A 10,122-nucleotide genomic window follows, 5' to 3' on the forward strand; every position below is an offset into this window, starting at 1 on the left:
TTTACAAGCTTTTTAATCCCATCAATGTAAAACTCTTGGTTTCAAAGTGAAGAACTCTGAAATGTCAGTTTCGACCTCCTCTTGGCTTGCAAAAGCTATGTCCCCCAAATGATTCTGTAAACTATGAAACAAATGGTAGTCTGAAGGAGCAAGGTCGGGGGAATACGGTGGATGAGGAATTTTTTCCCAACCAAGCTCTTCGATCTTCTGTGATGTGATCTTTGCAGTGTGGGGTCGCGCATTGTCCTGATGAAACATCACTCCTTTTCCATTCACTAAAGCGGGTCTTTTTTTCTTCAAAGCTTGGTTCAAACGCTCTAATTGCTGACAGTAGACTTGAGCATTGATTGTTGCATTAAGTGGTAACAATTCAAAGTGAATTACTCTTTTGCAATCCCTCCTTTGCAATTGATAGCTTATCTTTTTTGATGAAAGACGCTTTGACGTTGCTCTTTCAACCTCAGCATCTCACTTTTAGGTGCAAAGCCTGGAGCCATTCTTACACGGACTAACCTCCATTGAACTCCATTTTAAAAATTCCATTGCACAGGCCGATGGAGATCCCTATGTCTATGATCATCCTCGATGGCCATTCATTAAGCCTTGCAGAAGAGGGAAAGGGAAGAAATTTGCAGGTGGAAGATGATACTTGAAACTTCACGAAGGCGGACCTTGTGTATGGGTCACGTGATATTGACCTCGAAGAGAGCAACATCATTTGGAAACATTCTGAATGACCAAGCAACCTTCTAAAAAAAGGTCATGTTTATTTTACTTGGAGGGATGCGTAGAAAAGGTAGTCTAATTAAAGCTCGCTTCCATTTCTTTCATTTGGTCATCCATGGTCAACGGGCAGCTACAGAGACGCTCTGGCGACAGCAAGGGAAAGATACACATTTGCATTAGAAGATAATCAGTAACTAAAGCTCGCATGTTGAAACATCAGAACTATGCACGATACAACAAACAGTGATCGAACAGAAAGACACTCTGCTTACATCTGAACTTTCAAAGCTGAATGTTGACATCGATGTTTTTAATGAAATTTGCTTTTTTAAAGGAAAAAGCAATGATCAAGAGCATGTACCAAGTACAAGAGAAATTCCAAAGGTGTTTCAGGTTCGCAACTTCTAGTCAGCTGAATTGAAAGCTAATTTTCAGATGGATATTCATTCGAGGATTGAAAATTCCAGCTTATCCACGGGTCTCATTGCAGAAGTACTTTAAGCATACTTAAAAACTACCATGCTGCAGTCCTCTGAATTTTTTAATGTAGTTGTATGAAATTTGAGTGATGCTTAACTGCTGTTACCGAATGTTAAAAGGCTTCTTCATAGGACCTAAGTTTCCTGCCCAACGATATATTGTTTTTATATAGTGTATTGACGGTATCAGTCTCGTGGGGGCTCAGCTCTTTCTAATCACAGTTCAAAACCACGAGTACGAGTTCAAGAAGTCAAATGAAGTGAAGCAAATTGCTTCAATCGAGAATCGAGTCTGTCTTGCAATATCGGCCCACTGGAAACTTTGGTATTCATACAAAAATAATAAATTAAATAAAACGCAATTACAGTAAACGTTGCCATTTTTGTTTAATCTATAAATTTCACTGATTCATGAAACAGAATTATTAAGTTGCCAAAGTTTACTGAGGTGAACTTAAAAACAACTAATTATATAAGCCCTCACATTCGACGATTTGACTTGTTAAAGAATATGGCTGAATTTAAAATATGAGTAATTTCAAGTGCAGAATGATTTAGTAGATCGTTTGAACGACTGGTTAATTGAAAAAAAGATATATAAAAAAAAAAAAAATGAAAATTGTTAAAGGTTAAATACTTGGATAAAGTTTTGGAATGTAATTATATAAGTAAAAAAAGTTTGTGAGTATAAATCTGATGTTAATAGGAAAGGGAAAGGTACACACATACATCTTAAGATCAACAAATCACATAAATAATAATTCACCAAATGAAAATAAGTCCTTTATTAGGAACTATGGAGCCGATAGGATCCACCTGGAATGAATTATAAAGATTTCTGAAAAGTATTAGCTTCGTAAGAGAAGTGAAATGGCTAATACCAAGTACATTACTTCTTCGGTGCTTGCTGATGTTTATTTGTTGTGTGCTTTTTGTTTTGTCTAGGCACAAGGCACGAGACACAGCCATTAGATATATCAAAGAAACAGTCTTTTACCCTACCCTCTAGTTCTGGACAGCATGCAGGTAAAACCTTCAAAGTTACAAACTACAAATGACAGACTTCCACGCTCATTGATGATCTCTCCTGATCATATAACCAAAACTGCGTCCCATAGACTAGTCAACTCCTTCAGGATCTGAAAATATTTCATCTCCAAATAGTTGCTGACATTGTAAAAGTCTTGGATGCTGCTGTAGTTAGTTACTCATATTGTAGTAATCTCAATCATCTTCTCTAAGCCGCACCATCACGCACACAAACAGTTCTAGATTCAAAAGAAACGAAATAGAGACGACAGAGATAGAATTTCTTGATAGCAATTTCATTTATAAATATTTTGAAAAACAAAAACCCCAACAAAAAACGAAGAAACAAAATAAAACAAAAAACAAAGATACAGATGATTTCCCCCTTCACTACCCCATGTCGTTACTGCGACACGGTTTCGGTTCTTAGTAAAGGCATATTTATTTCACATTTAATTTCCAGTTTCGAGCCTCGAGTAGAGATACTTCTTTAGGATTTAAAATTATTGCGGCAAAGTTTCCGAATTAGCACGGCAAACAAATACTTGTTAATTGTACAGTACCATTACAGCTTATGGCTATAAGCTGTACCTGTGCATAACAACAACAACAACAACAACAACAACAACAACAACAACAACAATAACAATAATAATAATAATAATAATAATAATAATAATACAGCTCGGTGGATTCAGCAAGAACAGGCCTCTGCAGAGTTGTGGATTTTTGCCACGTGAGTCAATTGACACGTTTTTAAGACATTAGAGAGTGATTTCTACCGTAGTCTAGAGGCAAAGAGAAAACACTTCGGTAAAGAATTCCCTGTTTTATAAATTGTTCTGTCCTCTCTTCTGTTCTGTTAGTTGCAAGAGCACCCTGTGCGCGCGCGTACACACACACACACACACACACAATGCGTTAACTTCGTGTATTTATTTCACACTATTTGCGAAAGTACTTTTTGATTAATTTGAAATAAAGTTTGCATTTCACATTTAGCGGAGGCCAGTTTAGCAGCTTTGCACGGACCTAAATGGGAGTGCACACGATAAAAATTATTAGGCCGTTGAATAATAAACAGTCTCCATCCTATTTGCCTGAGCCATCTGTAACACATAAACTACATACATAGGCGTCGACTGAGAGCCGAAAATTGCTGTTACCTAAATAGATATTGATTCGTCACAAATAGTTGAGAGGCCGCGAACGACAATTAAATGAACAAAACACACACAGACACACACACATTGAGGTCGATATACATGGTTAGCCGACTACCTTGAAATTTTGTACTTAAATGACGCCTTTAACTCTTGGGTCGCACCCTGCAAGTCTATCATGAAAAGATTTGACTAACAAAACTTCCATTACGATTTAGTTGTGACAATCTTTGACTTAATCTGTGAATATCTATAATACATATTAAATGTCTTCCCACTATGACCCATGTAATATCCTTCCCCGACTATGATACTAGATGTTATTGTAAATTATTTTTGCTTTACTTAAACACACACACACACACACACACACACACACACACACATTCACGCGTACGCACGCTAATATTTCCCCGCTGTGTGTGTGGTGTGTCTGTGTGTGTGTTTGTGTGCGCATGTGTGTATATGATATGTGTGTTCGCAGAAGTATGACTATATACAGACGTTCTGTGTAGATTTGTAAAGACGTATATGTATATATATGCATCATTGTGCGTTTTGTGTACATTTAAGCCTTTGTACAAATGTATACATGGTTATTCATACATAATTGCATTTGTGTATGTGTATGTGTGTGTTAATATTTGGGACAGAATTCGCCAACGTACACATGTGTATGTGTATGTGGTATGCTTTGGGAGTGCGTGTGTGTTTATATATGCAGTAGAGCACATGTTCATACCAACATTTATGTGTGAGTAGGTGTGTGTGTGTGCGCGCGTGTGCGTGCGTATGTAGAAGGGGGTGCATGCACAAAAATGTAATTTTCCTCTTGGCTAGATTTCCAATTTGGGAATCGTAGTGAAAATAGAATTAACGTCACATATTTGGACGTTACAATGTCTTCCTTTGTATTCCATTCAATCCAACATTTTCTTCATGAAGAAAATATTTAGATAAACTAAAATTAGACAACACTGAAAAATGCAACTTAGAATTCTTAGCGAGCCAATTCGATAGGGTGCTGTTCCAACGACTGAATGGTCTACAGTTTATATCCTATTGTAAGAACTTGCACTAAAACTAATTCCTTTACACCAGAGTTTCTCAAATCTTGGTACGCAGGAGAAAATGCGAGGGTGCGCAAGTTCTGTAAAAAAAAAAACAACCCAAAATAAAAGAAAACCGCAACTGGTTTTTTGAAGTACTCATAACTAACTTAAACACAACTTGTATTTAGAGCATGTATAGGAAGCCTTTTACTCTATCCTATCCACTTCTCGTTGTGAACAAAAGTTTTCAGTGTTGATTATAACAAAACAAGTGCAAGGCTGAGAATTCAGAAGGATATGCAGGTGTGCCTCTCTGTGACGCACGCACACACATACACACACACAAAGATATACACATATACAGACACTCGACGCGCATACATACACCTACACACTAGCACACCACACAAACGCTATTATTCTTTGAAACTGAGTTACTTGTTAGAACGAGCCACGCTAATTTATCTTGTTAAAAAATGCAGCATGAAATATAATGAAACTGATTTCTTACATAAATAACAAGACAGAATTTTTTGATAATGGTGGTGGATCAGTTGATTATTATTCAGTCCAGTACCCCAGCAATACTTTATTTTATGGAGTTCTGAAGGATGAAAAGCAAATATGACCACGGCAGAATTTGAGCTCTTTAAATTAAATGAGATTGAATTAATAGCAAATAACATGTCTATTGTCTCTTCTGTGGTATCCAACCATTTTACAATATATTCTACACACGGGGTATACTGGAAGAAAATGTTTGGGGAAGCCCTTCTGTACACTATGTTTTCATAATAGAATATACAGGTGGCGGCTGTATATTCACATCACGTAACATCAATCTGAGCGTCGGACAAACAGAATGTGGCAAAGAGTATAGGTATTCATTTTAGTTTTTCTTAATTTGAATAAATGAAAGAAAAACCAATAAGGAAAGAAAAACAGGCAGTGCAAGACCATCACTTGGAACGCCGAGTCCAACTTCATCTACTACTATGCCGTCTTTGCAATATCTGGATAATTTATTCATCACATCTTTCTTTGAAAAAGCTAACTCAATGTTTGAAACGTTTATGAGAATGAATGACTTCATAGCGTACAGCATTGATCAGCCTAATGACATTGGATCCCTCACTCTTCTTTACTGGTTCCCAGCTTAGAGACACAGAGTGAAGTGATGTCAGCATCAAATTCTACAAAAGAACTGCCGGGAAATACCTGGTCTAATCAATAAGTATCCGGGCTGTTGCCATAGTAACGAAGCTAAAACACGCAGAGTGAAGACGCTTGGTACAGATTGACCTTCAACTCTGCCGTGCATGCACACTAATTTTTAACATTCTAGCACACTTCTGCTGTTTACAGAAGTGCTTAGAAGGAACGTGTATAGCGTGTGATCGTCGCATTGACCATGACAGAGAAAGTTGAGCAGAGAATCTGCATCAAATTTTGCCAAAAGCTTGGCGATACCTTCTCAGAGTCCTACGCAAAGTTTTCAAACAATTTTATCGTTCTCGACATAATCAACCGAAACTCGAATGTCTTTTTGGTCAGCTGAAAGCAGTTTTGGCACAAACTTGACAGACAAGCGTCTCATACCCAAATCTTCAGTGATAATGCACTGAACTGAACCGTAACTAATCTGTACATCCTTTGATAACTCACAGATGGTGATTCGCCGATTTTCTCTCACATCTGCACGCACATCTGCAATGTTTTTCTCAGTTCTGTTGATTGCGGGTCTCCCTGAACATTTGTCAATATCGACATTTTTTCAGCCATCTTGGAAACGTCTGAACCACTCGTACACTTGTGTGCGGCTCGTACACTCCTCTCCATACACTTTCTGCAACTTTGCGTAGGCCTCAATGTGACGATCACACGCTACATACGTTCTTTCCAAGCACTGCTGTAAATAGCAGAAGTGAGCTTGAAGGTTAAAACAGTGCACATGCACAATAGTGACCAAGGTCAATCTGTGCCCAGCGGCTTCACTCTGCGTGCTTTAGCTTTGTTACTATGGCAACAGTCCGGATACTTATTGATCAGACGTCGTATTTGTTGCTTCACTTCAAATCAGTCTATGAAAAACGAACTCATATCTAACCAGCACAAATGCAGCGAAACAAGATTGGCATGTCCATAACAACCATTTACACTTTCACTCATATATACGCATATATAATTCATTTTCCTCTTTTATGTATTAAGCTGCAATCCTGCTGTTAACTACTTTATAATTGTCTTCTTTAGGTGTTTGGTAAAGTATGTATCGGATAGGCATAAGAGTCACAGTTTTAATAAATAATATCCTTTCATTAAGAACCACTACGTTTCACAGAATTATATTGAAAATATATTATAATTTAAATGGCCAGAAATTTCGAATAAATACATTTTTGGTTAGTATTATACGAAGGAGAAAAAGAAACAAGAAAAAAAAAGAAACTATTATGTCATCTCAGTGTACTTGTTGTAAATTATGTTTTGTACTAGATGCAAAAAGTAGGTCAACTAACCAACGCCTGATGAAATTAGCAACTATAAATGATTGCATAGCAGAGCTGTTTCAACGTTGACCTTTGTGTCATTTAAGAAATTGGTTGAATTTAAGTTATTATCGTAAGATTAGATGAATTAACTAATCTGGGGAAATGTTTGAAAATTTGTTTTACCTATTATGCTTTTAATATCTTAGAAAATCGTAGAAGACTCTTAGGCATATGTGCACTTGCGATATCACAAATTGAGTTGAATACTACTCTTCAGAGGACTATCAAGTTGACTTTAAATATGAAGTAATGCTTTACAAAGGCATCGGTGACTACTTTTCATAATAGTAATACTCATTGCGCATATTGACCTTTCAGCTCATGATTTCGTATTTTAGTTGGAAAGTGACATTAAGTGGGCGTCTAATCTCTACCCGGAAAACTACGAAATAAACTTTGGAGCAGTTGAAATTTTATCACCTTGTTAAAAACACTTTAATGCAAATGCTGTTCAATAACTTAGTAAATAGCAGTGAAATTATTTTGAAATCACACTACCGTCTCCTAATATAATAATGAGCGTAGTGTTTTTATATATTTGTGTGTGTGTTCAGAGATTTATTATTGCTTATATATATATATATATATATATATATATATATATATATGTGTGTGTGTGTGTGTAAGAACGACCGTGCGAACCAAAAGGAGAAATGGTGACGAATAGAAAACAGGCTCCTTTTTTAACGCGTCACACGGTCGCCACAAAAATATGAAATGATAAATATGTTATAATTCTATAATATAGAGAACTAAGAAATTTGCCAGTAAGGAACATGATAGAAACGCAACCGTATGAGATGTATAACAGTAAGATTCATTGTAGCATTAAACTGTATGTCTGTGTGCGTGTGAATGCGACATAATAAAACACAATATAAGACTGGCCGTCATGTAAACAAAAGTGTGTGCAAGTAATACATGTATGTGTATGTAAGAGTTACATAGTATAGTTTAGAGTCAGTAACACGGATAAGGAAATACCAGTTCTGTTGAGGTACACAGTTAGATTGTAGGTCTGCATGTAAGAAGTTAAGTTTAAGGCAGAGCGGTCACTCGTCATGATGTTGGGGCTTCTATGCCGGGCCGGGTTCTTAATACAGATGGGTTCTCGCAGGTGTCGAATTCTGGCGGTTATTTCGTGGTGCGGCGATTCACACAAACAGGGTTGAGAAGAGAAGCTGCGGTGGTTGTTTGGTAATTTGTGTACGTGTAGAAGTCATGTTGACGCTGGCGACGATGCTGGTAGTCGTAGTTGAAGTGGTTGTTGATGTCGTCGCTGGAACTGGCTGGCTGGTTGGTGCTGTGTTACGCGTGTGTGGTCAAACGACCAGATCTCAGAAGATCTGAGCCACGACGAATTGGCGGGTAGCTTAGCAGGCTATTTATAGATACAGATAGGCTCCAGAGAACCATCAGAAGAACACTCTCACGTGACCTTATTAGGAGCTACGGTTGGTCGATTTGCGTCCTGGAGTGAACGGACTGGAGATAATTTACCCGCGCAAAGAATAGTCAGTCAGGTGATGACAGGGAAAGAGATGTTCTCTGCTACGCTTGTAAGGCCTTGTAAGTGAATTTATAGATAGAAACTGTCTGGATATCCGTCGTGTGTGTATGTATATGTGTGTGTTTGTTTGTGTGTGTGTATATTTGAGCGCAAGCCTGCGAGCGCGTTTGTTTGTGTCCACCCGTTGTTTGACAACTGTTATGGGATTTTTTTACGTCCCTTTGCCTGCAGACAAAGAATATATACCCCCTTAAGCATATGTATTACTAATTTCTCGATATTATATCTCCCTTTTCTGCAGGAGTTTTTCTTCTCTAAGGTGTTGCAAGGTTTTCTTTCTCTAAAAGGAAGGTCATTCAGTACATGACGCCCCTTAACATATTTACCAACGACTCAAGTCACTGACTTATTTCCCTTAGACAGCGTGTATTTTTATGCTCAAAATAAGAGTTGTTACTCTATACATATGCACGCATGGATATTTTCAATTTGCGTATGACTATCTACCTGTTTCTTCCGACACATACATATGCACGTTTTGATTGAAAATATCCCATAACTCATAACATGCTTTTGAGCTACCAATGAAAACTTCATGTGGTGTTTTGAGGGCTAATCGACCTGTTGAAATATCTTGCTTATCCAGATATTTACTGTTAGAAATCGCTGGTCCTGAAAGTGAAGTGGCTCATCGTAAAATTAAATCCGATATTGCTGTCGAAAGAGATTATTATTATTATTACTCTGCTGTATTTGTGACTTAGTGCTGCACACACATTTGTGGAATTCGGGGGATAATTTAGTCTGGAAGGAAGGGCAGTACCGATAGCGTTTTTAGGCCCTCCTACGCTGATGTTAAAATTCTTTGTAAAGAATAAAAGTTCAAAGGCGCGGAGGACATTGTTTGTGTAATTTTCGTGGGTAGAATAATTGAGTAGAGTTTAATGCATGGCTTAAGCAGTTAAATAAAGTGGAAGTGACAGTGTGGAGATGAGTGAGACGGGTGTGCTATATGGATTGTATAGTAAAGATTTGCAGTGGACAAGTGGAAAAGTGAGTGCCAGAAGAGACAAAGATAAGGAAACCATCAATAGAGATACAGACACAGATCGTGAATTACGTCTTTCATCTATTATCGTTTACTTGTTTCAGTCATTGGAGTGTAGCTACACTGGGTCCACCACCTTGAAAATTTAGTCGAATAAATCGACCCCATTACTTATTTTCTTAAAGTTTGGTGCTTATTCCTTCGAACACTTTTGCCGAACCGCTAAGTTACGGGAATACAAACAAACCAACACTGGATCACACACACACACACACACATATGAGCAGCTTCCACACGGTTTTCGTCTACCAGATTCACTCAACGAAAGCTGAGACACCTGATTAAGGCTGGAGGGTATATCAGCCGAAATGTTGTGTTAACAACATACAAGATGAGGACAAATATCCGTCAAATGTAAATAATGTACAAAATACCTCATCTCTTAAATATAGAACTGTATAACAATTATGTTAGACAAAAATGGACTCATCCGTAGAGGTGCAAATCCCAATCAGATTGATGGGGGATCTATCTTACCATCACAGTCCCCCCTCTCTCTCTCT

The 10,122-nt window shown here is 37.6% G+C and overlaps 1 protein-coding gene and 2 long non-coding RNA genes across 8 annotated transcripts in view; 1 reads left to right on the forward strand and 2 right to left on the reverse strand.

Annotated features, from left to right (window-relative positions):
- Positions 1-10,122, forward strand: part of LOC106874684 (innexin unc-9) — a 169,177-nt gene that overhangs the window by 105,595 nt on the left and 53,460 nt on the right. The window lies entirely within an intron of this gene.
- The window catches only part of LOC106874686 (uncharacterized), a 25,978-nt gene that overhangs the window by 14,820 nt on the left and 1,036 nt on the right, over positions 1-10,122 (reverse strand). The gene's annotated exons all lie outside the window — the stretch shown is intronic.
- LOC106874687 (uncharacterized) lies at positions 1,576-10,099 on the reverse strand. The gene is made up of 2 exons (XR_001410031.2): positions 7,986-10,099; positions 1,576-2,473 (listed from the first exon to the last, which is right to left on the reverse strand). It is a non-coding gene; the product is annotated as an uncharacterized LOC106874687 (long non-coding RNA).

This window comes from Octopus bimaculoides, chromosome 2 (assembly GCF_001194135.2).
Source record: "Octopus bimaculoides isolate UCB-OBI-ISO-001 chromosome 2, ASM119413v2, whole genome shotgun sequence".
In the NCBI taxonomy this organism is placed as follows: domain Eukaryota; kingdom Metazoa; phylum Mollusca; class Cephalopoda; order Octopoda; family Octopodidae; genus Octopus; species Octopus bimaculoides.